This window comes from Bombus pyrosoma, linkage group LG2, assembly GCF_014825855.1.
Source record: "Bombus pyrosoma isolate SC7728 linkage group LG2, ASM1482585v1, whole genome shotgun sequence".
NCBI classification, from domain to species: Eukaryota; Metazoa; Arthropoda; class Insecta; order Hymenoptera; family Apidae; genus Bombus; species Bombus pyrosoma.
The window spans coordinates 12,921,283-12,947,991 of NC_057771.1; the positions used below are offsets into that span (position 1 = coordinate 12,921,283).

The 26,709-nt window shown below is 43.2% G+C and overlaps 1 protein-coding gene and 1 non-coding gene across 2 annotated transcripts in view; one reads left to right on the plus strand and one right to left on the minus strand.

Moving 5' to 3' along the window:
• The window catches only part of LOC122575527, a 259,427-nt gene that overhangs the window by 33,974 nt on the left and 198,744 nt on the right, over positions 1–26,709 (minus strand). The gene's annotated exons all lie outside the window — the stretch shown is intronic.
• Positions 6,146–6,252, plus strand: LOC122577881. Its single transcript, XR_006320434.1, has one exon. It is a non-coding gene; the product is annotated as a U6 spliceosomal RNA (small nuclear RNA).

The following is a 26,709-nucleotide window of genomic DNA, read 5'->3' on the forward strand; positions in this document are numbered from 1 at the left end:
TACTCTGTTCGTGTCGCGCGAGCGTGTATCAACGCGAATTCGCGTTTATTGCCCCGTGTGTACGTGTTCATACGTACAAACCTCGGAAATCTATATACGTATAGTCGAACCGAGTACGAAGTTTTGTTTCAGCAAAATCCCTGCCTTTACAAGCAGTTTTACGCGACGTAACTTACGAGTCGGGGCAATCTAGACGACCAGCCAGGACGACGACGATATTACTTCCTTGGGTTAGGTTAGGATCGAGGAAACCAGGGTTACCGACCCAACAGCCCTGTACTACGAGCACACACCGCTTTCGGTTCCTTCAACTCATTAAGAACCAAACAGTTAAATAACACGTACTCAGTACGAATAACAAAAAGCTGAACAAACGCAACATTATTACAAATGGTAAATAAAATAAGTTATTGTTTTTTGTCAAATTATAAATATTTATTAGAATAATAGATATCTATACGGAAGTTTTTTTACACAAATCGTAGATACAGAAAGATTTTTGCAATTTGAAAAAAGAGAGATAGTTCGTCATAGTGATATAAAATTTCTTCGAATTTCATAAAGTTATAGGATTTCGATGGAAAACGAAATTCATTTTCGCATACTTTTCACACATTAAGTCCTTTATCTATTTTTCTCTTTTCTATGAAGAAGTTCAAGATTCAGTACATTCTATATAAATCTACGTTACAAAAATTGTCTTTAACAATCTGTGGTTTGAAAATAAATCGCATCTTTCTACCGCGATCTTCGATTCCTATATATGTAGGTTCGATAGGATTGAAAAATTGCGATGGATTAGAAAGAAATTGCGTGAAAAATGTTGCATTAACGTAACTTCCGTCCCTAACGAGTTAACGTGCAGCTGTTCCACCCTCTCGTTTTCGTTTCCAGGGTTCTCTGTTTGTCTGACGCTTCGGATCCTCTTTCTCGTGATATTAAAGCGTAAACGTGGATAGGAGACGCGCGGAGACCTTACGCGGATGATAATGCGCTGTTCTCAGACGGGGAGAGTATCCTGGAAAGCTTCCGTGGAACGGAAATTCGGACGATATCGAGCCGCGTCGCGCAGCTAGAAACTAGACCGCGTTTCGGTGTTGCCCGATGCACTTAAGGCGGATCTAACACGAGACGACGATGACGATGTCGTCGACACGGCGGTGGATGTCGTCGATGGTGGAAGACTTCGGTGCTCCAGGGATATTGCATAATGTCCGGCGGCTAAGTTCCGGGAACAGCTCCTCGCTAGTCGAAGTAGTTCGATCGTAACTTCCGTGAATATTGCCGGTGTAGTGTTCGTATTCATAACGTGACCGGCTCGTGGGTGATGTCTACGGTCTTCCTTCGCTAAAGTTATATTAGTTTTCGTGTAGATTCTTTCGTACAGGAATTCTTTCTGTGTGAAAAAGGGGAAAGAAAAAGGGAAAGGAAATAAATGTTCGAAGGTAGTGTTACCTTTGGATAATGGAAAAATCTTGGAAGGATATTGGAGACGCGAGAAAAATCAGACGATAATTCCCGAATAACTCGCGAATAATGTCGAGTAATTCAGAGTCGGTGATTCGAGTGCCTCGGAACTTTATCCAACAGAACGAAAGACGATAATTTCGGGAAAACCAGCCGACCATTGTGCGCGCGGACGAGACTCTTCAGACGTTTGCGTTTCAATATCCCGGTAGTAGCACGAGTCCTGGGGGTGTTGGGAGAGAGAGGTGGTATAAAGGACATCGTCTCTCGCCGAGCTAAATATAAGTGCTACGGCCAAGAACGAGGGACGGCTTAAAACATTTTTATTCGGTTGCTGATGGAAGGACCACGCCAAGAACCACGTTGGACCGTGTAGAGAGGGATGAAAAGGAAAAAAGACGGAGGTGTCTCGAAGTTTTTCGGGGTGGTTGTCGGATATAATCACTGGTAGGACTATCCCTGCTCGTCGTCTTACCGATTCCTCCCTCCTCGTCCTCTGGTTTTCTCTTCGAACAGAGCAACCCCACCTCCCTCCTCCTATTTCGTCTCACGGTATTGTCCCTTTTAGTCCCCGCGGGATTGCGGGGCCAACACGCCGAGATATCGGATCAATTTTTTAAGCCGAGGGTGCCGAGACTTTACACTCCTTGAGAGACGACGACGACGACGACGACGACTACAGAGGGACGCGATCGGGGCGGCGAGGAGTCACCGCGTTTCGGATCTCTGGGGTTCATGCTGTGGATAGATTCAGCGGAGTGGGGCAACAAGAGGAGGGATGGACAGGGTGAAATCAAGCCGCGAAGAAAATTAAAACGAGGAACCGAAGGATCCCGAAAGGTTCTCGCGGCCGGAATGCTCAGCCGGTTACCGTAGACGCCACCCTTAAATTCTACCCCAAAACGCCACCATGACGCCACCAATCTCCTTCCCAACGACCGACCACGTTCTTCTTTTGGCCTCGCGACTTTCACCAGCCTTACCGTTTCGCGAAACTGTCTGATTGCTCTCGTTCCACTTTACCCCAGTCTTTCCATCTATTCGAAACGTTCTTCCTCTCTTCAATTCTCCCGCTCCTGTTTCTCCTCGATTCTCTTTCCACCGTTTCTACCTACTTCTTTGTCCCTCTCCTTATTCGTCATTACGCTCGACTGACTTTCTTTCAAGGCCTCGTCCAATTTTCATAACGAGAATCCGGCGGTGGAATTTTTCGCGTCCATTCAACCGCCGCATCGATTATCGCGAGAACTTGTTGCGGACGGGATTCGCAACTCATCGGGATTGGCCGAGCGAAATTAACGCGAGAAACGGCGTGATAATGTTCGCGAGCGGAACCAACCGGGAGCGATTCTATTCCACGTTTTGAATAAAACACACGGCCGTTTCCCTTTTCTTCGTTGGCGAAAACGTACGGGCAAGTGTACGGTTAAAGGGACAAGGTCGGCGATGGATCGTTGCCACACGCGAGAGTACACCGTAAAAGCGTAATCGCGATGGCAGGTGCGAGAGACACGCAGCGGGTGGAAACGTGTGGCTGCCGAATGGATGGTTATTTCGATTTAGACGAGAGAGCGGAAGGAGGAAAAAAAGAGCTGTCAGTTACGAGGCTGCCGGTTTTTCCCCCCGAAAAGGAAACGTTTCGCGCACACGCGTTCGTTTTACGATCGACGTAATTTCGATTCGCGGCGATAAACGAACGAAAAGAGGATGGCGCCATCTATAAAGCCCGGGCTGGGCGGTTCGATCGAATTTTTTTCGCGCGGTTCCACGGGAAGCGAGAGAGAAACAGAGGAAGGGAAGTCTTCCATGAATCGCTTCATTTCTCAGTCGAGGATTATAATGCCCTCGGCGGCCAATAATAAAATAAATCACAGCCTCGTAAAGACATCCGTCATGCCGGTGTACGCGAATGCGCGCGCGTGTGCGAACGCTAACTTTGCGGTTGTAATATAGTTTAGTGCTAACGCGCGAATGCTTAGAACGAGACGGTGTCACGACGATGGACGAAAGCGCCCGGCTATATTTCTTTATTTAATGCTGGCGGTAACGGCCACGATGGTAAATCCGTTTTATTCTTTACGCTGACTCAGTCTGTAAGCCAAAGGTGGTAACGCGCATGGAACTCCACTTCTTATACGGTTCTCGTCGTTTAGCGCCTCTTTGCCACGAAACCGTTTCGCCTTTCAGCGCCGTCGTTTTCGATCACCGCTCGCTTTTCCCGTGAACGACGTTTCTCGAGCATTAAGCTTGACCACTGGGAATTTCATGGGTGCTTGAATGGTTCAATCGTGGAGGCGATCGAACGGGAATGGACGGATCTGAATTCATGAAAAATTCGAATTTCGCTAGCTTTGTTGATGGATCTATGAATTGCTGATTTCATAGACTCTCTCAAACAATATTGATAAATATCAGTGGCGTGTATTGTTCGAGTCTGATGTGTAATATCGGTTTAGGCTTGGATAGTTCCAGTTAAGTATAATTCTAGTGTGTGTGTGTGTGTGTGTGTGGGTTGAAGTTAAGGATAGTCAGTAGGTATACTATGCGTGAGGAAAGGGTTAGTTAAAAAGATGTAAGAGAGGAAAGGAGATAGATAGAACATGGAATGGAAACAAAGCGATGAAAATATATATGGAGATAGAGAGAAAGTTGTTCCGGGAAACTGTGGGGTTCGATCTGTAAGGTTTGTCCACGAAAGGACTGTAATTTAGATTTACTACGCCATGTAGCTGTTTGATATAATCGTTAAACAAAAATGTACACACAGAAGCCCACAGACAGCTGGTACGATGCGAGATCCTCCGATCCTTTTGAGCATTTTATATTCACAATCGCTATTTTACCATTTTTCGCATAAAATTTTACGCCAGAATTCTTCGAAGTCGCTCTCAGTCGTCCGATACAATTCCAGAACACAGCTACCGGATCCTTAACCGCGCAGTTTGCTCTTCCTCTACCGTTTACAATCCTAAACCATTATTGACCGCAAAGTAAACGCAAATCACTTAAATTCGAGTGTTAGGGAGCAGCTTTGTTGTTTGTACATGTCGGTGCTCCATTATTTTCCCTAGCGCTCGATGATCTCACCGTAGAACCACGAGGAACCCTGTTGGTCATTGATACGTTTACGATCGCCGACGGACGGTTTTCGTCGCTTCCGTTTACCCAAAGCGCGGCTGGCTCGTTTCCATCGCTAGCTAGCCCAGATGTCGAATCGATTTACATGCAGATTTCGACGATAAAACGCGAAACGAAGGAGTTGATGGCGCGTCGTACTCGCGTTTATCCCGGAAACGGGTAATTAGACCGATCGCCGAGACACATTGTGTACAGAGACGAATTTACGGGCCTACTTAATACAAGGACGCGTTAATGATCCGTCTGACCTGATTACCCAAACGCGAGCACCGAATGAAAAAGCTTGGCAATTTCTTCACCGATCGTTTCGACTCCCGTGAAATTTGCAAATTACGACCGATTTATCTTTCTTCGTCGATTAGCCGAGTAAAAAAGCTCGTCGCCGTTTCCATTTTTCTTTTTTTTTTTTTTTACAGCCACATTACGGCGTGTATTTGCTCGACCAATAAAACGGAAAATAATAACCCTAGGGTCTGAACTACGCTTCCGTGGTTCCGACAAAGGTTCCGAACCCTCTGCTCCCTGCCTCGAATTGTTTGCATTTCTCCGGCATATTTTCGCGATATTTATTCGTCGCGGCTCGATTCGCCTGTCAGTCACAGCCCAGACTTCTTAACGTAAAAGAAATCATAAAAGATTTCGCGATGAACGAAGTTGGATTCTCGTTTGGTATAAAATGCAGATACGAGATCCTGCGCGTTCTGCATCCAACAGACTTGACTTTCTTCGGGGATAAGCTTCGATTTTCTGTCAGGTTATGGTAACGGTTCGTGGTTGGAAAGTTAGCTGGCGGAAGAAATGCAGATCCGATTGATTTGTATATAGGACCACTTTTCACGATACAATTTTTATTTTGACGTACATTTTTCTGCGTTCCATGTTTCTTTCGATGACATTTTTGCTGTTGAGAAAGTTAAAAGGCTACAGCGGAAGATTTAGGTATTTCGTTTAAAGTGTTACTGAGCTTTGTATAATTTTATAATTTTATAATATGATGTAATGCTCGTATTATACCTCACGAAGGTAATTTTCATTGCTAGGATTGGTGTCAGCTAGAAAATCGATTATCTAGAATCTAGGAAGAGGAATATATGTAGAGTTAAAAATAACAAATTAAGTGTTTCAAAATTTATTAGAGCCACTGATGCCAGTATCGGTTACACGATAAAAAGTCACGTGCCATACACTCACCAGGAACGAAATGTCTCTACAATTCTCTTGTTTTTGCTCGATACGCGCAACACGTGTCAGTCGGTATTTCTACCCATCGAATGATTTACTGCTGTCATAAGAGAAAACTTTTTATTAAACATTATGGGGAAATAGATAGAAACATATAAATTACATTTTATAATACTTTAACGATGAAACTTTATTCTTACGACGGATTCGAATATCGCGCCAAAATGATCGACGTCACATGTTGGAAGAAAAAATCGACGCTAGGTGGCACAAGCTCTTCAGTCGGACTAAATGTTTCTCGCTAGTGGCCGTTTTACTGGTCACTTCCTATATATAGAGACTGACAAAAAATACGGATGTACTTGCTTCGGCAGTACATTTACTAAAATTGGAACGATACAGAGAAGATTAGCATGGCCCCTGCGCAAGGATGACACGCAAAATCGTGAAGCGTTCCACATTTTTTTTTCATTCTTTCCCTGTTCAATTTCTATTCTTCGAAAATCGTATTAACCCTTAGAGTGCTGAATACTCGGAGCCTATGCCATCGGTACGGACAGCACGCTGCCAGCGCTGACGATCGCGCTATACTAAACTCTGTTGATTGACTATTCAAAGCGCAAATCGTAATAAGTTATAGTAATTCTTTTGCACGAGATTAAATGATTCAAGAGCGTTATTTTTTAGTATTAATTATTTATTATAAACATTGAAATTTACAATAAACTAGAATTTGGGTAGTAAACTAGAAAACGATAAACTAGAAAACTAAATTTAGTAAACATAACACAAGTTAATAATTCAGTTGTGCATGAAAAATTTCAAAACAATCATTGATACATAATCCGACATCGCATTTTCTGTCGTGCCTTCTCTTATTTTTCACACAAACAACACATTTTCTTCTTGACAATTGTGTTGTGCCGGCACGACTATTCTACCAAATGTCTAAATTGGACAAATTGTGAATGCAAAGTATTAAATAAAAAAAAAAAAGGAAAGATAGTTTCTTCGAACACGGCATTAACATTGAAATGCATTTATATTTATCTCACACAAACGTAATAGTATTACTTCTGCGTAGGTGCTCGGAAAAATTGACAAACGCATATATGCGTCCTTAGTCCACACCGATGACTTTCGCCAGACGCATATATGCATCCATAGCACTCTAAGGGTTAATAATACTATCGCATCGATCGATCGATCCTAGAAACAAGTCTCGCGCGACGATATCCATTACAAACGTCACGAGAGCGAGAAGATTTCAACTTTAATGGGTTACTTAACGCGTATCTCGGTTGGCTGTTACGTAAGTCGTGCACTTACGACTCCATGCAACGCACGGCGGGTCGGTACTTTAATGAACAAGCGGCCTAGGCGGAGTCGCGTTCCTTTACGAGGCGGCGATAAATCATGTAATTAACGGTATAAACTATAATCGCGAACGGTGGTCGGTTACGCGGCCAGTTAACGATCTAAAATGCTGACCGCTGAAATAAGCCGAGAAAGCGGCTGTTAAACGTGCTTCTATATAGTGAAAATTCAGGCATAAAGCATGCATATAACAAGGTAAGATTATTCGAGTCATATAAAGTCTTCAACGTCTTAAAATTCAATCTTGAACTTTGCACAGAATAATGAAACTTATTTTATACTAAGATACACCATACTGTTTATCACGCCACTAGTAACGAGTTATAAACAGTGTGTTTGCAAACGTAGATCGATTAAAACTTGCTCACGATCGAATTTGGCGAACTACAAGACAAATTACTTTGCTTAACTCAAACATCCTTCTGAAATAACCCGACTCAAATGATCCAAGTTTACACCCTGAGCACGCTTCTACCTTGGGATAAGTGATAACGAAACATATAAATATTATATGTACGACGAAATAAAGGCACAAAAGCGTGAACGAGTCTCGCGTGACTGCCATTGGATCGTGAAGATTTAAGAAGGATCCCATGAAAATCGAACGCGAGTAGGAAATTAGTCGGAGAAGTGCTAGCTATCGGAATGACTGACTGTAAAGATAAATGCGTGGAATGATGGAAAATTCCCGAAGCCACGAAATAAAAGTTACCTTCGCACGGTAAGAACGGTCGATTCCGGACTTATGTCGTTCCGATACCTTCTCCTCGGTTTCTTCGTCCTTGTGGTTGGCCTCCCTTCGAGGTTTATTCGAAGCATAAGCTCTCGTGGCCCCCTCGACCAGTTTCCCTGGCTCGAGAAAGGGTCGCTTTATCCTTCGGGCTGTCTTTATTATCGGGAGAGAGCCGATCGCTTTTCGCCTTCTTTACAACCGCGAATGCAAATGGTGGCCGTATCCGCTCGCTCCGTTTCCTGTTTCGCCTTTCCCGCCGAAAAATGCTGCTGCTTTTCGCGATACCGAGGGTCTCGGCCTCTTAAATGCCACAGGCAGAAATAATAAAATACAGATTTGTCGTGTATTTTAGAGCGGTGGTTGCTCGCCTACCGGGGGCAGTTTTGAATCTCATTGGGTGTTTTCAATCTTCCGATTGTCGGGGAAATACAATTTCCGGCAATAATATTGCGTTCATTTGCCAACTATGAAAATTAACTTTGAATGGCGAAATTATTGATCAGATGCAATTAGATGTACGGTGCAAGGTAGGTTTCAGCGTGAACATAATCTCCCTTTACTTTAAGAGATGAAAAGACGGATCAGTAAAAAGTTACCTGGCTAGTGTAGTCATAGCGCGTCCAGCTAGGGGTAGCTTCAAATCTTTCACTTCTCATTGAAGTATAACTTTCGTCAATAATATCGTGTCCAGTTCTAAATCCTGAAAATTGAGTCGTTTGGTGGTGAAATTAGCAGCCAGATAGCAGATCCACAGGGAGAGGTAAATCCCATCGTGAACATAATCTGACATTACACCGGGGAACATGGAGCAGATCAGTGAAAAGTGACGGTGTTAACTAAGATTAACGGGCGACATTAAGCAGCGGAATTAATTCTGCTCGCTCATTTGATCCTCCGCTAAGCAGATTATCGTCGACCTCGGCCAACTAAGCGCGAATTAATTCGATTGAAACGTAAGCAATGTTCGCTGTGCCCGATTCATCCCCATTGGATCGAATCGACTCGTATTCGATCGCTGACCACACTCGACGACGACAGTCAAAATAGACGACCTTTTTCCGCAGTTATTTACGATCGTTTTTCCAAACGATGTCGTGATCGTTTTCTTTCTCTTTCTTCCTCTTCCCTCCATCTTGGTCATCGTCATCTTCTTCTTCTTCTTCTTCTTCTTTCCTCACCTTCTTCTGTTCTTTTCCTTCGTTCGTTCGTGTTTGCCCGACGCATCTTTCGGGGAGAAAAACGCGTCGCCCGGCCTCCGGGCATTAGCAGTGATATTTTATTCATGAAGCACCTCTTCTGTACACGGCTGCCTAACCCGTAGCCGAGCGCGATCCGAGAGCTACTAAATAAAACATCCATACGCGCCTCGCCCATAAATTTCTGCACGGCTGATAGATTTACAAGCCGCCCTTGCCGAACTGATATTTAAATTAGTCCAACTAAGGGGCACGCGGGATCGCTTCGCCGCGGGTGGCTTACCTTCCACCCCCGTTTTCTCTTTCTCTTCCCACGTCTTCGCTACTTTTTTCCCCCCTCTTTCTCACCGGCGAGAAGAAACCAACCAAGGGTAGGAAAAATATGTTCGACGCGAGCAGGAAGCAGCAAGTTACGGTCCCTTCATTTTCAACGGAAAATCCACTTCTCTGTAACATACATCATCCACAGGTAACCAGTGAAAGCTGAAAGGTCAATTCGCTATAAATCCACGGTATTCTATTACTCGTATGCATGCGCGGAATACTCTTTCTCCGTGTTTCCAACCCTCGATCGTGGATACGAGATCGAGGTATTTCAGTGAAACAAATCGACGCAAACGGCGTCCGGTTCTCATTAAGCTTTCCTTTTGCGCTCCGTCACCGATTCACGGAATGCCGCGTGAATCGGCCGGCTTTTATTATTCATCGAAATCGTCGGAGCCCGTTATAACCGAGAAACGTCGACCTCGAGTACCTTCAGCAGCCCACTGGCCCACTTGCTCCCGGGAACAGGGTTGAGAATACAAGAAGAATTAAGTGCTGTGCACTCCCTCCTTCCTCCGTTTCCTCCTGCCACTCTTTTCACGGCAGAGGGTCGCTGCTTCACATACGAGTCTTGCTTCGCTCCGAGGGTGTAAATAATGAACGAAGGGATGATACGCGAGCTACCGTGCAAGGGTCGTCTCAGTAGGTCAATACCTCGCGACCTGGAACACGCGTTTCTTCCGCGGTTATCGTTTCTCAAGTGAAACGGCCCCCGGCGTTTCACGTTGCTTCTGATGAAATTTCTGTCGCGCGAGTGCACGAAAGAGTTGGAACACGAGATGTAGGTAGTTTGGTGAAACGCTGTCAAAGGTTTCTGTAGATACGAGATGAAAATTATTTCGTGAAAGTAGTTATCGATACGGTGTTTAAGACTAAGAATTATTGATCTGTAAAATGATTGATTACAATTCAAGCGATGATTTAATTACAATCAGATTTAATGGGAAATGAGTAGCGTACAGATATCAGGTTGTTCGAAGTTTCTTTCGTTTTATGAGGAAATAATAGACGCACAATGTTTTTTGTTCTATATTATTTTGTCGAATTGCGTATGATCCATTTTGTTCTGTTGAGATAAACACCGCGACATTTCACAGACTTGGTTTCACGTTTGTATGAGGGTGCACTGTTGTAAAAAACACGTTTGCGAAAGAAAGACACTTTTCGGACAACCTAATATAATTGTGTTTCTGTTCGAATAAAAATTAGTATCAATACTTCTATATGTCTGTATATTTTTAATAAATTCAGACAATTCTAGAATTTAGTAAATCAGCCAAAGTTTGGTAGTAGGTTTTAAAGAATCGTTGATAGGTGTAACATTAAATAATATAAAAATGTATATTGTTAATAATCATAGATGATCGTTTGTAATAGAGCTTGATGAATAAACGTACGATGAATTACTCGTAACGTAATTATGAAACGTAATTATGATAATACGTGATTCATACGCTACTTTTTATAGGTGCCTGTACTACCGTATGCAGAATTATTTATGCATGAAATGTAAGATGATTACTTGCTAATACCTATCACTTTTACAATATGTATTATGCAAAACTGCCTTGTTACCTTGTACCATTTTTGCATCTGAAATCTAAACAATCATATTCCTCGAATACATACAAACGAATATATAATACAACGACTGACCAATGGAGTCGTAATAGTCATGTTTCATTAGCATAATGTTATGGCGTTCTTGTATTACATTCCTGATACGTTCAACAAAGATATACCAAATCAAATGCAGGAAGGGAAATTACAAACACAAAATCGATCAACACCATATCAAATTTTGACATCTTTACTTTATAAGACACGAAACATGCGACTCATTATATCATTTTCCTTAATCTTCATATAGTATCATCAGGAATGTACATCATACAAAACCTTGTACTACTTTTTCATCTAAAATCTAAACTGAATCACGTTCCTAAAATACGCACCATAAAATATTCGGACAAATATACTTAGTATCACCATCAAAAAAAAAAAGAGAGAAGAAAGATAAGTAAATAAATAAATAAATAAAAAAAGAAAGAGAAATCCTCACCGAAAAAGAAGTTAAAAGTGATGAAGGAAGATCCTCGAAATTGGTAACGCGATATTTACTCGACTTTCGGTCGCATCTTGTTTAGCAAACAGTCTGCGAAAGATGGCGAAAGATGGGGGAGAAAGACGAGGTAGGGGAAACACGGTCTCGAAGACCTTCGAAACGAAACGAATGGAAACTGGTAGAAGATCAAAGCGACAGACGTTCAATCGAAAGCTGTCTGCCGAGACACCGTGAACGGGTAAACTATCCGTGGAACTATTTCCAACAATAACCAGGCAGTTGTACGACTTCGCGTACAAACGCCACGGAAACGCTCCGTTCTTCGACTCGCGATTCCGCCCCAAGGGAAAGTTTCTCTGTCTATAATCAATGATTTTCCGGTATCGGGCGCGCGGTTGCCGTTTTACGAGCGGCTCGGACAGGCGCACGGTTTTTACGCGCGGAATATGTTAAATCCTGACGTCCACGGAAACTCCGCTCCGTCGTTTCCTCTCGATGCAAATCGAGGCGAAGTCTAATGACGACGATTCAGCGCGCCGTGGGCGCAAATCGTCTGCTCCGATTTTTCTCTCTGCCCGCTACGTCCCTCTTCGTTCTTCGTTCTTTGGTTCATTGTTCGTTCCTTTTTTCCACTCGTCGCGGTAATGGCACACGCGCAGATGGATGAGCATTCGAATGCAAACTTGTGCAAAATGGCTCGTATCGTTTCTCGATCACGCGAATGTGACTCTTGACTTTGGTAGTTTCTTCAACGAGAGACGATTATCGGAACGAGACGTTGGTTGGGAATTCGTAGCAATGCTTCTGATGGAAATTCATTTTCATCAACAAGGAAATCCACTCACCACAGAAATCTGTCATTCTTTCGAATGTGGTAATTTCTTCGTCGGGAGCTTTGTTCTTTAAATATCGTTTCATTTCTGTTGAAGATAAATTTCAAAATCCACCTAATCGATATCGATTTGTACTTAGTAGGTAACTTCCATTGTAGCGAAGCGACTACCTTTCTATGGGTAAATACCGTAACCACGATAATCGAGCCTCGTTACAGAACTAATGGGATTTCTACATGTTTTGTGTAACACGCATAACATATTCATAAAGAGTCATAAGTGTTGGGATAGTTTCATGAGCCACTGCTTAATGGGAATAGGAAATGGTCTTCTTCTTATCAAACTACCGCAGCTTAATATATTCTCATAATGGGGCGTTCTATTTCTTCCGTTCTTTTCCTGACATGCGATTGGCATGCGACGGTTGCGTGGAAATAAATGCCGATTGGCGAAACGTAGGTGGATTATCCACGACTCGTAAATTACACCAATTTAGATAGAGTGTATCAGAAAGCTCGATTTTTCCTACGAAAGTGGCATGTATCGTGACGAGATAAAGCAGGAAAGTATAAAAAAAAAAAGGGATAAAAGGAGGAAATCAAATGGACGAGTAGACGTGTACCACCCGCAGCGACTGATGACATGGAATTCTTTTTCGTGACCAAATAAATGTCTTGATTCACTTAATGTTTGCCTGCTCGTTTATTTACCGGTAAATTGAGGGGAAATTGGGTCAAACAAGGCTGAGGGTGGCTCAATCGAGAACACGACACCGGACAAATAATCGAACTGCCTCTAGTTATGTGATAGAACGTACGGAACGAAATGGAAGTGAGGCATCGACGATGAGAGCGGGCAATCTTACACCTTTTCTTCTGCGCTTGTCTTCATGGGGTCACGTCTTTTTCTGTTTATCCTCTTTATTACGTGCTCGAAATGGAGGCGAACAGTTGCCTGGAAACACGACGCAGCCGATACAAACTCCAAGCCCCGGAGTCTCGATCCTTGGAGTCGAAGGAAAGCGGACGAAGGCGCAGAAACGAGAGGAAAAAGAGGAGAGCCGGATCGTCTTTGATGAAAGCAGATAGAGGCGCGGTGGTCCTTGTAAGAGCCCTCGTTCGTCTTGCTCCTTCTCGAGTGGGGGTCAAGTGGTCTCGCAGGCTGGAGGACCTTTCGAATAACGTCAGATCGGCAAAAAACGTTCGCCGCGACGACACAAAGGTGCAATTACGCGTCGCCATTGACGTGTTCGCCATGGAAGCCACTCCATTTTCGTACTCGCGTTCTCGAAGAATATCTCTTTCCCCTACCTCTATCGCGTGTATTCTTTCCTTCTGTTTCTTTTTTTCTATCTTTGCTTTTTATTTCGATGGATATCGATTGGCCTTTCATTAGCGTCTCGTCGTTATTCGCGAAACGCCGCGTTATTTATATCTATCGGTCGGTGATTGAAAGGTTTTAATTAAGAATTAAATTAATCCTGACATCGTGCAACCATGTGAAAAGTTAAAAACGAAAAAAAAAAAAAAAAGAAAAAAGGGGGTGAGAGCGCGGCCGCTTTTAAACGTGGGACGAGCGAAAGAGGAATGGAAAATGCACCGCTGCTCGATCGGCGCGTATCGTAATTAAATTCGCCGTATAATACCGAGTTCGGCTAGGGGTGGCGTAATGGAAGGGATGATACGCGGGTGCCGACCCCCGCGTATATATCTGGCTACAATATTTATCGTGTAATAGAATATAACCAGTCGGTGGCCGGAACGGTTGCGTTTACGTGCTCGGTTAACTTAGGAAGCCAGGAACGTAAACTCGAAACTAAATCCAAACTAACCGAACTCTGTCTATGTTTATCTCTCTGTTCCTCCTCCCCTTTTCACCCCTTTCCATCGAACTATCGACCTGTTTCTCTCTTCCTCTTTCTCTCTGTTATTTCCTCTCTTTCTAGTCTTTCTCCCTTGTTCCCGATTTTACTGTATGTCCAGTTTCAGTCTATACGTGGAATGAGTTTTCGAATTATTGCCTTTTTTATGGTACATCATTCTTTTATCGAGCCTTTTTCTGTAACAAATTCTAAGATGTATTCGTTAGGTCGGTTTATTTATTTGACAACAAATATCTTTCTCTTTAAGAAAGAAAATTGATATTCAATGTATATCTGATTATTATCACAAGTATAATATTACCAGTCATACATAGATACCATCCATAGACATTTTACACGAAATGAGATTTATATTTTATTTCCACTTTAATGATTTCATTCGTACATTTTTACTTTAGTAAACGTTATCTACAAAACTAACAAAAAAGCTAGTGCCTCGTGGACGGTGTAAAATATTACAAATTATGAGGAATCGTAAAATGAACGAAGAAGATGCGATAATGTACACCGTTCTAGGACTATTTGAACTCTTGCCTTCTTCGTTTTTGAGCTTTCTGGACATCCATAAAGCATACAACTATACCTGCGTGTCATTATATTTCAGTGCTTCAAGAGATAAAAACATCAATCTTCCTATTCATCTCGCACACTACTTTCGAGCCTGATAATTAAAAAGCGATAAAGTTCCTTCACCGTTTAAAAGATGCCCGCGCTTAGTCAACCGCTTCGCGTAATCTTAGTCTGCGGTATCGGCGGATTCTCCTTCCTCATGGATCCGATTACGCACGTAGGGACCTGTTCGCGGTGCAGCGCGCGTGCAGGACACGCGCGATCGTGTGTATCGCGGAATCGTAAACCGGTAGATATTAAACTTTTACAATCCGACCTCGTTGGCTGACTGCTCGAACGGGAGGTTATGATGATTAGATGTAACTGGATGCAGCCGACGACTTGTACCATGTTTGCGAGAAACAGCCGGTCGTTAAAGGTGCCGTTAAATCGGAAAGAAGCTAGAAATCGTAAAAATTCGCTGGCCACAGTTGGCAGTATCTACTGGACGAGTCGAAATCAAATCCACCTTGCAATCGCGAAGAACATACCGCGATATGATTTAATTAATTCTATTTTCCTGAACTGTTTCCACGTATGTGGCAGCTGGTCGTTGCTTTCTTTCGACATAGTAATCATCCAGTCTACTGATTAACTGCGACGGCAGTCTCATTCTCGAATACTGAAATTGTTTCGTATCAGCACGTATTTATGAATCGGACGGTTAATCCTGTGCTGAATACTCGCTACTTGGATGACGTTCGGATAATTGGACGAACTAGGAATATTAATATCCACCGGTGCAATTGGACACTCCGTATCGCGTATACCGACGTAATTATGCCCCGTGTTTCGAGCGGCAATCGCGCGCGTTGATTGCTCGCCTGGCTCGTTTCGCTTCGATTACCTTCGAATAGATACAAACGAGCGTATACACGTGAGCATCGACCATCGTTTCTTCCTTTTGTAGTCGATGGTACCGGAACATCCCTCGAGGAAACGTCGAATGGAATGGTAAACAGAGTGGGAAACCTCGAAGAGGTTTCGATCGTTGAAACATATACAGAAGTCCGGCCCTAGAGAGAGCGAGGGAGAGACAGAGAGAGAGAGAGAGAGAGAGAATGTTCGAGCGGCAGGCATTTTTATGTCCGGGCATAAACGTAACAGCGAGTCGTAACGCGTGTCACGAGCAAATGACATTGCATAGGCGAGTAAAGCGACCCCTGGCTCGCATAATAATTCTCCGTATTGTCAAAGCCAAATACGCGGTGTCCGCCTGTGCCACGCGATGTTATTAACGTTTATACGGAGTAAGATAACGATTCGACTGGCTAACCGGCGAGTAGCAGCTCAGAGAGTAACGATCCTTGCCATCAGGATTGCTGGGTTAGCCTGGTGGATGGTTACAATTCTGGTTATTGGGCGTAATTCGTGATTGGCAGCGGCCGTTTCTCGCGGCTTAGTGCTAATAAATTCGACGTACCGGCACTCGACGATTCGCCAACCCCAATTCGACCAAGGGAGAAGCGGGCGAGGCGGGTAGTCTCGTGATATAAAGCGGTTTTGCTTCGACGGTTTTATGAATATGCTTTCTCCAAGCAACTGCGCGAGCCTGAAACCCCTTGCACCAGAAGGAGGAGCCCTAGACGGCCGGAAACCCGGGTTGAAAGCCAAGCCAAGAACGTTATAGGTGAACGATAATTCATCGACTTTGCCTCTGAAACAAGGGAAACCTTTCCACGGTGCTTCAGCTCTAGTATCGGAATACTTTCACAGTTCGCTTTTACGCGATTCGGTAGATCAAGCACCATCTTTGGTTTGCGTAGAATCCTTTGCGACGATGATGAATTTCTAGGGTGTGTTAGGACTTTTCGCGGTTTTAAGATTGGATTTCGATTTGAACTCTCTTCGATTCTCGTCTTATCCTTTCTTAGCCACTTTTGACACCAATCGCAATTTTCTATTTTTAACAAGGAAAAAAACGAAATAATTATTCTTGATATACGTGATTTTTCGTTTCGATTTACCGCTAGATATTTTATTAAAGATTCGAGGACCGCGGCAGTGTTAAATTTCTATTCAAATTATGTTACACCTTTTTACGAGATAACAGATATTGGATCTGTCGTCCTTGAGATTATTGAAACATGCAATTAGTTTTGTAAAATTAATGGTTACTTTTATCAAGATAGGATATATATACCCGTTTATTTTCATCGCATCAGTCATAATTTATTCATAATGATGTTATATCTTCTCATAACGTCGGCTGTAATATCCGTAAAACAATAAAAAGAAACATAATATTCTTAAATAATAAGTCAATAAAAGCGTAATAAAAACTAATAGTACTAACAGAGAAATAGAATTAAATGTAATGGCATCAGAGTTGACTATTATGATCCCATTTTACACGCTTAAAATAACAACCCGTCGTGTAATCGACGACCAGTTTCTCCCTAATAAAAAGATTAAAACAGCAAGCACCGTTATTACCACAAAGTATCTGTTCGATCTACTTGTTCGTCTCATCCACTCAGCCACAGAAATAAAACTTCCGGCTGATAAAAAAAAAAAAACAGCATCCTCATCTATGTATCGAAATCACGGCGGCTGCGTTCAGGGTTCGCCGTAAATTGCATAAACTGGGAAGCATTGTCTTACGGGTGAAATTCATTTATGGCGTACTCGCGAGCGTAATCGAGTTTGTCTGGGTAGTGAGGCGGGCCGCTTTCGACAAAGTGGCTTTTCCTCACTGATCCAGGAAGCGGCGAAAGCCGGAAATACCTACGTTAGGTGAGACGCGCGAGACTTCAAAGAAGGGTAGTCGGCTGAGGGTGGCAAGAACATCTACTCGACGAAATTCTACCGCCCTCCGCGGCTCTCGCTCGTGTTTTATCGCATTATTTATTGCTGCGAACTACAGGCTCTTCCTGCGACAGCCCTTCCTCCGCCCGTGTCACCACCACAATCTTCGACGCACACGCTCGCAGGTTATTGATGGATTCCTCCCTTATGAAATATCTCGGCGGTCGGTACGAATTTATTGCGGAGCAGTTCGAGCCGCTCTATGTCGTATTGTTCATGATAAACCCGCACTGATATCTTCCACGGACGTTCCAACGTCCCCCTAAAAAGCCCCCGATGAGCCGTTATACGATTCTTTTTCTGCCTGTTCCGCCTGTGTCGTCCGCGCGACATCGCTCGTGAACGTTTCGAGTATTCGCATTAGCCGGAAAGAAGACGACCGCTTGTTTCCATGGTCTGGCAGATAAAAACGGCGATCTTCCTCGATGGCAATGTCGCTTCGCTCGAGACTTTGCGCGTGAGTCGTGTTATGATGTGGAATAAGTGGTCGGTTGGATGGTTGGTTTGCGTGCAGACGTTTTTGGTGTACGCTGGATGTTTAATCCTTTCGCTACTCTGCAGTGATTCTATTTTATGGGATGGTTTTTGTAGAAAGAAAGAGGAGCGAATCGTGTAGCAATGTTGCACTTGCAACATCAGTTAGTACGACGTGCAGCTATATCGGATTATATCATAAACAATATGAGATATTGGAAGAAATTATTGTTCCTTGACAAGAAATCAATTTGTTTGTTAAATTATCCTGTGTACGCTTATACAGTTAATTAGATGCGCGGTTACACAATATGCGATCGTCTTTTGGCGAATGTAACTATGGTGGAAACATTATCGTCGTTCCAGGTTTGAATGTAATTCGTTATCATAGTCTGTTTTCATACGTTTGAAGAACGAAATTGTTCGGAGAATCAACATATTTATTGCGTGTCGACGTAACGCATTTTCGCGACTAAACGTATCTGAATATCTGCGCGCGGGGTATCGACCGTTTGAAAGAAGATCTCGCGGCATCGAGGTTTCTCACGGAACGGGGGAAAATTTCGTTTGATGTCGGATGGCTTCGGAAGTTCGCTACGCAGAAACGACATAATTACACGCAGCGCGGTTAAAAAATGCAACGCGACCGAGGGTTAAGGCTGGGGCCAAGGGAGTATTTGTCAAAGAAAATTTTCATAATCGCGTCGCTTGCTGTCGGCGCGTTTTTCCGTGGCTTTGGGCGTCGTTAAATAAATTTGCACGCCCTCGTCAGCCGCTCGTCCGCCCGTGAACAACGACTCCAAAGGATCTTCCCTTTCCAGTCGTTTCCTTATTTCTCCACCTTTTATCTTCTTTCTTACCTTCTTTTTTTGCGTGTGTGTTTGTATGTTTTTTTTTTTTATGTTTTCATAACGAACAAACGTCTTTACATGGTTTCTTCGCGTACGCAATACAAAATTCTACCTCGATCGCTCGCGTTTCCCGTGAAACGATGGAATTTGGGGCAGGTTGCGGTTCGACGACGCACGCGAGCCTACGAAATTAAGGGAGGCCTCGCTTTCTTTCCCCGCAAGGCGTGCCAACGTTCGCCACGGACACGATACGCTGCACCCAACGAAAAAGCTGCTCGCACGCAAGAAACACTTGTCATTACATCGACGCGACTCGTTCGACCGTTCGACGTCGAATCGTTTATTTTAATCTGCTGCCATTAGCGGTAAAAAGAAATCGCGGGGTCGAGTGTATGTTCCCTGTATGTGTTTCTTACAGAAACGTCATGTTGCTTGGCACTTTAAAACACGCTCGTTTTTCGACCCTTTTCTCTTTTTCTTACGTAACTTGTGTGCACGTGTTCACGAATGTATCGAACGGTGTTTCTAAATTTTGTGTGGTAAATTGAAGTAGAAAGTGTAAAAATTATGGGCTACGTATTACAAAGAATACGTGGTTGCATTCCCGATATCTCTATGACTTGAGTCAAGAGACAGGATACACGTTAGTGAAACTTCTGAAAACAAAGCAGATAAAGATGAATGGATCCGTGAGCTGCAAAATTTCGGCATACGTCAGATACATAATTTTCAATGCATGATCTTACGTATTTATTTAGTATTATTATAGTTTATTTATTTTACTGTACATACTCTTACGAAGAAAGATTAAAAGGAATATACAAACTGCTATAATTCCTCTCGACGTTAATATAATTTTCCTTTTATTTAACAGATGCATAGAAGGAATTGTTAGAATGTAGAATTATAGCGTGGAGAAGTAAACGTACAAATTCATTGAAACATATATATGGCTGTATATGCCAATATATTTTTCGTGCTCACTGTGTATACATATGTGCGTACATTTATTGCGTACAAAGAACAATTCTGTCATATAAATGTCGAATATATATTAAAAATACGTATTGTAAAATGTAAATAAATATTACATGTAAAACATAATAAATGACGAAACGTAATAAAAAATTCCACAGGTAAGAAGGTTCAATTTTGTTTCCCAAAATGTTTCGCCCTGTTCTTAAGGACAAGGGATTACCCAGCTCCCGTCGGAAAGTCCTTCAAGCGAGATCAATCTCCTTTTAGCTGGGTCTCTCCGTCCGCCGGGTTGCCGTTCAATTACGTAGTCATTAACTCGCGATTGTCTCTTCGGACGTAACCTCGTTACGCCGCCTCAAATCCCGGGCGCGGCAATATTCCGCGTGCAGATCTCAACACAGATAGGCTTTTAGCGTATTAGCAGGCACAATGTGACAATGGAACATAGTCTGTGCGTTACGAGAATAGCAAATGCCGCCACTCTATCCGTTTCCCATACAATAGCCTGGCTCGTCCCAGCTACGAGCGCCGCGAGCCTTGCGAATATTCAGGCGGAACACGTATTTCATAAACGATAGCTCGCTACGTCGCGTCGTCGTCGCGACGATCCAAGTCGATGCTTCCTCCTTTTTGCTTCCTTTACGATTTGGTGGGAAAGTCAAACGTGTGCAATGTACTAGCGATCGAATAGTTGGAATCACTTTCTCAGTTGTATCTATAATTGAATTCTCTTCTAATTTTATTTAGATTGTAATTATCGTAAATTTGTCATTTTATTTATAATGTGAATAGCGTGACGGTTCCCTTTACTTTGATAAATTTTTAATTAAAGAGCTTCTGAGTTGATAGAATTCAAAATCGACTGATCTATTTTAATTAGGATTATTAAGCATCATTAAGGTGTGAGATTTCTATAATGATATACAGAAAAATGTATAACGCAAGGGAAAATATTGTATCCGCGTACTTTAACAAAGAAATGATGAACAAAATACAAAACAAAATCGAGTCAAATGTCTGAGTTTTATGAAATAATTTCAAATTTTTAGCCACTCGCTTTCTCTTCCTTCTCGCCTCGCGTCTCTATTTTTGCTATGTAATTCGTCGTTTCGTACTGTGAATCGCAAAGTAAATGGCAGTCAAAGTGAAATTCGTTAATAAACTAATTTTTCATCCGACTAGAAACGCAATATAAGGCGGTTAGTGCTTTTAATTCGCCTTTGACTCGTCCGAGCCATTACGACTCGACGTAGAAACTATACTGAACGCACGAAAATTCTCCTGAATTTTCGCTACTCTGTAAATTGGGCGGAAGAAAACGGTAGAACGAATTTCATGCGAAATACCACGGTAGATGGTTTCGAATGGAATTTGGATTGGCAACGTCGTGCTGAGATGCGTTTATAATGTTGTATGAACGCGAACGTCGCTACGCGGTATTCCCTGTTGAATAAACGTCTATATACTCTCAGTTCTTCCTTGTAATTCTCAGGAATTCCTCGATAACAGCTCTTCGATAGAAACGTGTATCTATGGTTTTCATGAAGTTGTCTGTTCCATTGGAACGGCTCTAGAAGTGGTTTAAAATATGATTGAGCTGACCGATTTAACCGTGTTAGGAGAAGCAATATTTCACGAGTCGCTGGATTTCAAGAGACTCTCGATGATACACATCCTTAGATCGACCTGCGTGCAGTCGAGGTTATTGAGCGTAGTAAATCGTTTTAGTCACTTTTCAACGAGTATAAATCTCGCAGGTAGCTCAAGGTAACATTAGCTGGATTTTTCCACGGATGAAATGTCGATTCTACTTGTTTCAAATGCTTGTTACATTGTACAAAAATTAGTTAATATGCACATTCAACTAGCCTTCAATACGTCATGTACAATTTACTTAATACTTGTGTTTTAACATTGTAACCGAGAAAGAGAATTTTAAGCATTTGCTTGTACAAAGCTTCCCTATTTTTAATACACCATGTATAATTTATTTAACGTTTGTGTTTTAACACTGTAATTGTAAAAAGGAATTTCAAGCATCTGTTTAATATTTGTCCTTCTTTATTTCTTACTCGTCTAGATTTCCATTTAATTTTACGCAGTTTAAATGACATCGAACTGGATCGTAGGAAACTTTCATTTCTTCTTGTTTTACGCACCGAACCTCTGTACCTATCGTTCCTACTATACCCAAATTACTATATTTACATATACCAATAGAATTACATTGCCACAACTGTCACGCACTTTTTCACTACGCGGTCCTCAATGGGTTAACCAAACACGCGACAAACGATCCTCAAACCTACTCTTCGCACCCTCCCTTAAAAGCACCACGAACGTCGACCTTCCCTGTTTCCCATTCTAATCCACGAAAAATCGGCCGCCATCAAGCGTCAAGCGAAACCCGCAGTCGCGTCGAAACGAGTTTGTCTAGCATCCCCTGTTTGCAGGGGGTTGTCCGCCAATCAGTCAGATTATGCCGAATCCGTAGAACACGATACGTACGTTATCAGCCGGTACATAGCGCACGGTCGATGGATATGAGCCGGTAGTGTAGCATGTAGAATGCGATTTAGTCGGAGCGAGAGGGCGAAACCATCGAGGCTGCCGGGATCTCGGTGGATGGACGCGTTAGAATGCCGGTTGGTGGACGGTCGCTGGCGGTACACGCGTCGTAAAGTGACGATCAGATCAGGATGCAGGAAATTGGCCGGATTCGCGAGCAATGGGCCATGCTGATACTGCGGGGCCGTTGGTGCGCGCGCGCACTCTCTTTGCCGCGGATATCGGTTCCAAGTATTGCTCGATATGACCGATACAACACCAACACGTGCCATCCTTGCCTATGTGATTCTCTCTCTCTCTCTCTCTCGTTCTGTTTCTCTATGGCTGTCGTACGAATTCAATGTTGTTGTTTGCGATCCTGTCGTGGTGAAATGGCTAGTCGCATTCGCAGGTTCCCTATGCGGAGAATCTTGCCTGTCTTGCCAACTACGTCCTTTAGACCCTAACACAGAGCCTGAGATAGAGGAATAGCGCTTTGCGGTTGTACAGCGGCAAGAAATCGTATTTCGATTGTGATATTGAAAGAAAATACGGGGATTCGGTGTTGTTGAAGGACTGTCGAAGTTGAGGATGAAGAATTAGATAGATTTCAAACGAGAGATTGTTATTCGTAGCAGTTAGCTAATTCTCTTTCGATTGCAGTTCTTGTTCAAAAATCAATATATCTTAAAGAACATATATCTAGTTAGAATAAAATGCAGCGGATTAGGGTATATAGAACATATCGAGTAGCATACAATATATTATTTACTATTGTATTGCTACTCTGTATGTTGCTGTTATAATATTAGTAGCATAGTACATTGTCCGACAATTTTACATCTTCCACCTCTTTTCCAATCCCCTGCATCACATCGACCGTGTCTTACCATAAGCAGTTGTCACTATATTCGTAGAGGTCCACTATAAAAGTGTAGGAAGAATGCCGAAAAATGTGGAAACTTCAGGTAAGGAAAATCGCGAGGAGAGGTCGGGATTTAACGAAGTTCTTCATCCGGGCGCAATATCGCGCCATTAACCGTAGATAAGCCAGCGGCTAGAGCTCCGGCCAATATTGAATGGTCTGTATAGGTAGTTTGCCCGAAGGGGGTCGGAGGTTGCCGGTACGCGGGGGTGATTGTGCATTAGTGGCACTATTGTGCCCGGGCCTCCCCTCAAATCCATATTACTCGTGTAGTAGTCAGTCAGTGTCCGTGTTGCCTCTCCGCGCGTCCGTTCGTTCGGAACTACGTATTCGAGTTGTGTATAGAGATCCGCCCCGATTCCCGGCGTGCTCTATATGCAAACCGCCGCGTAATGAGTCCGTCAACCCCGTAACGTCGTTTGCCGCTATCCTTGCACTTAGGCGGCGGTGGTACAGCCATTTTCCACCGAATCCACCGGCCTGCCTCCGTCTCGAATGCAAATCCGTCGCAACTCCTACCACCGTCGTCGTTGCTGCCCGATCGGGCCTCATGCAAATTCGCTCGTGGCTCCGATTATCGCTAACGTTCGAGCTTTCCACGTGGAGAGCTTTGTGCTTTCTATGTACGGTATTCATAGATTTCATGGACTAATTTCTCGACTCATTTCGAATAAAAGGAAATACGTAAATGTCCCGTAGCGTGTAGGATAGTGAAGATTTCTGTGAATTACTGAAAAATATTTCTAACCTACGTAGGGTTATTTTTTATTTCAAATGGGAATTATATTTCAACGTACTTTTCCAATTTTCAATTCTTTGAATCTCTCTTAACGTTCTGCATTTTTTATTATATTAAAAGTGTTCTGAATAATCAACTTCGCTAAAGTTGATTGTTATCGTTTCCGAAGAATCAGATATTGGTTGTACACCCTGATACAACTATACTAATTTTTCACTGTATATTTGCAATAAACGTCTTCTAACTTCTACGTACATTTTCAAATTGATTTCAAATCTTACTATTCCAATGCGCATAATATATTCACAGCAAAAATCCATAGTAAGCGTTCGAGTATTTTCGTGAACCACTGTAGCTCGAACAAGAGAGAGAGAGAGAGAGAGAGAAAGAGTAGGCGCGAACGGGCGTAGGAGTATCGCGCCTTGCGGAGATCTCGATTAATGTCGGTTATTAGCGAGCTGTCATCCAGTCGTCGTAAGGATCGCGCGTCGCGGTCCGCTTTAACAATGCCTCGTCAACGCGCGAAACGAGATGACACGGCCGGGCGCGTGTGATAATTATTCTCGCAGCTCTCTGTGCTCGCTTCTATCGAGGGATTGTTTGCGTGCACTCGTACAAATACCACTATTCGCACATGTACACACAGCCGGTATTGGCGGTATTACAGTAGCGAGCTGGTTAGCCAGCATCAGTCGACGTCGCCGACGTAATGTTTGGCATAGCTTGTCGCAATATGTTACACACCATCCACAAACCGACCCGTTCCACCATCGAATCGGGTTACTATGAGTATCTTCCCGGTGTACGGCAGCCATGGCCTCTGATGCATGCAATCAGTGTGACCAACGACTTGGCCGTACGTCGCCAACCAACTGGATGCCACGTAATTACGAAACGCGAAATAATTCAGGAGGGCCGAGTGGCTGACGAGAAACGCTACCCCGTGGAAACCAGTTACAGGTGTACGAGGGCTGGAATATGTTTTTCGTGAAAACGTTTCTTTCCACTCGGACAGCAAAGCTCCTTCATGGAATACGTAATTAAGATGCCTCGTGTTTCTGTGGAATTACTTTGGTTTGTCTTTAAATCTCTGACAATTTCTGATTATCACGATGCATCTCCACGAGACGGTATATCTTGTACAGACGATGTCGCCGAAGGTTGTACGCAAAGTGGAATCTTCTGTGAAGAATAATTCTCTTAGAATCTGCGTGTTATGTTTCAAAAAATATATGTACGTTGCTCAAGCCAATCAAAGAATTGCTAGTGTGCGTTAATTAAGAAGAACATGTCAAGAACGTGTTAAGGCATCGTTAAAAACGAAGATAGACGCAAGGAGTGGATGTAAGGACGAATGCGATGCGAGAAACAATCCCCTAATTATTTTCTATGGCGTAGAATCTAAACGTCATTTACGTCATCTTGCTGCGATGAATCGAGTCATCAAGTTAAACTACTTGTTCCTTGAGAATTGAGTATGAACCTTGCACTCGTGTAGTGAGATTAATAAATGAAATTAAAAGGTGTAATCGATCGGTTTGGCTTCTGAGAAACTCGGTTAAATCAAAGAATCAACAGCAAATATCACCGCAACGCGTGTCAAACGTTTCCTCGTGAAAACGTGCTGCGTACGATTCGCGACAATACTACAGCCGTTCGAACCAAAACGCGAGAGTATGTCCGCATACATTACGACCGCGTGTCCGTGCGGCATCAGTCGGTGCCGGTGGCCTAATGTTTAGCATAGCTTGTCGCAATATGTTACACGGGATCCAGCCGTTTCCAGCATCGAATCGGTTTAGCTCGGTATCTCCGCGGTGTTTCGTGTCTCCTCTGAACCGATACGACGCGTTCCGCCACCGCTCGCCCCCTTGTTTAGAGGCGATGGCCCGCTGTCAGCGTATGCTAATCACGGTAATAGGGCGACGCGTAACCGTGGCCAGCCTGATATTTCGAAACAACATCGATTCGAACACCGCGTCCGTGGCTAATCGCGTCGCACTCCGACATCTCCCGCGTCCGCTAAGGGCCACCGGGATTCGGCCCTCTGTTGTCCATTACGCCCTGTCACAATTATGCGCGCTGTTTCGCTGGTAACAATGAGAAAGCGTGTAAAGCAGGGCGACCGAGTGGAACCACCGTGCCGTTATTAGAAAGTGACACAGCCAGAGAAATACCTGTGGCGGATGTCGACGAATCAGCCTCACACGACCTCGTGGTGATCGACCGTGATTTCGTTCAGTCTCGGTTGATCTCGCGGTTAACTAACCCTGAACGAAGATGGACAATGGGAAGGAGAAATGGCGATGGAGGGTAGAATGGTAGATTGATTATACGGATGATGAGTTATTTTATGTTTCATGTGCACCGGTCGAGAGTGATTATTATAATTATGATTATTAACGTATTGATCGTTATGGGAGTTATTGGTGACAAGCGATTGCTTTGTCATTGGCGACACGGGAGTCAACGGTCACCATACAACGATACTTTATTTAATGAAAAATGATATTTATTCTTTTATATTATTATTAATAATTAAATGCTCCGTGAAGAGCTTGAATAATTTTGTTCTTTTATC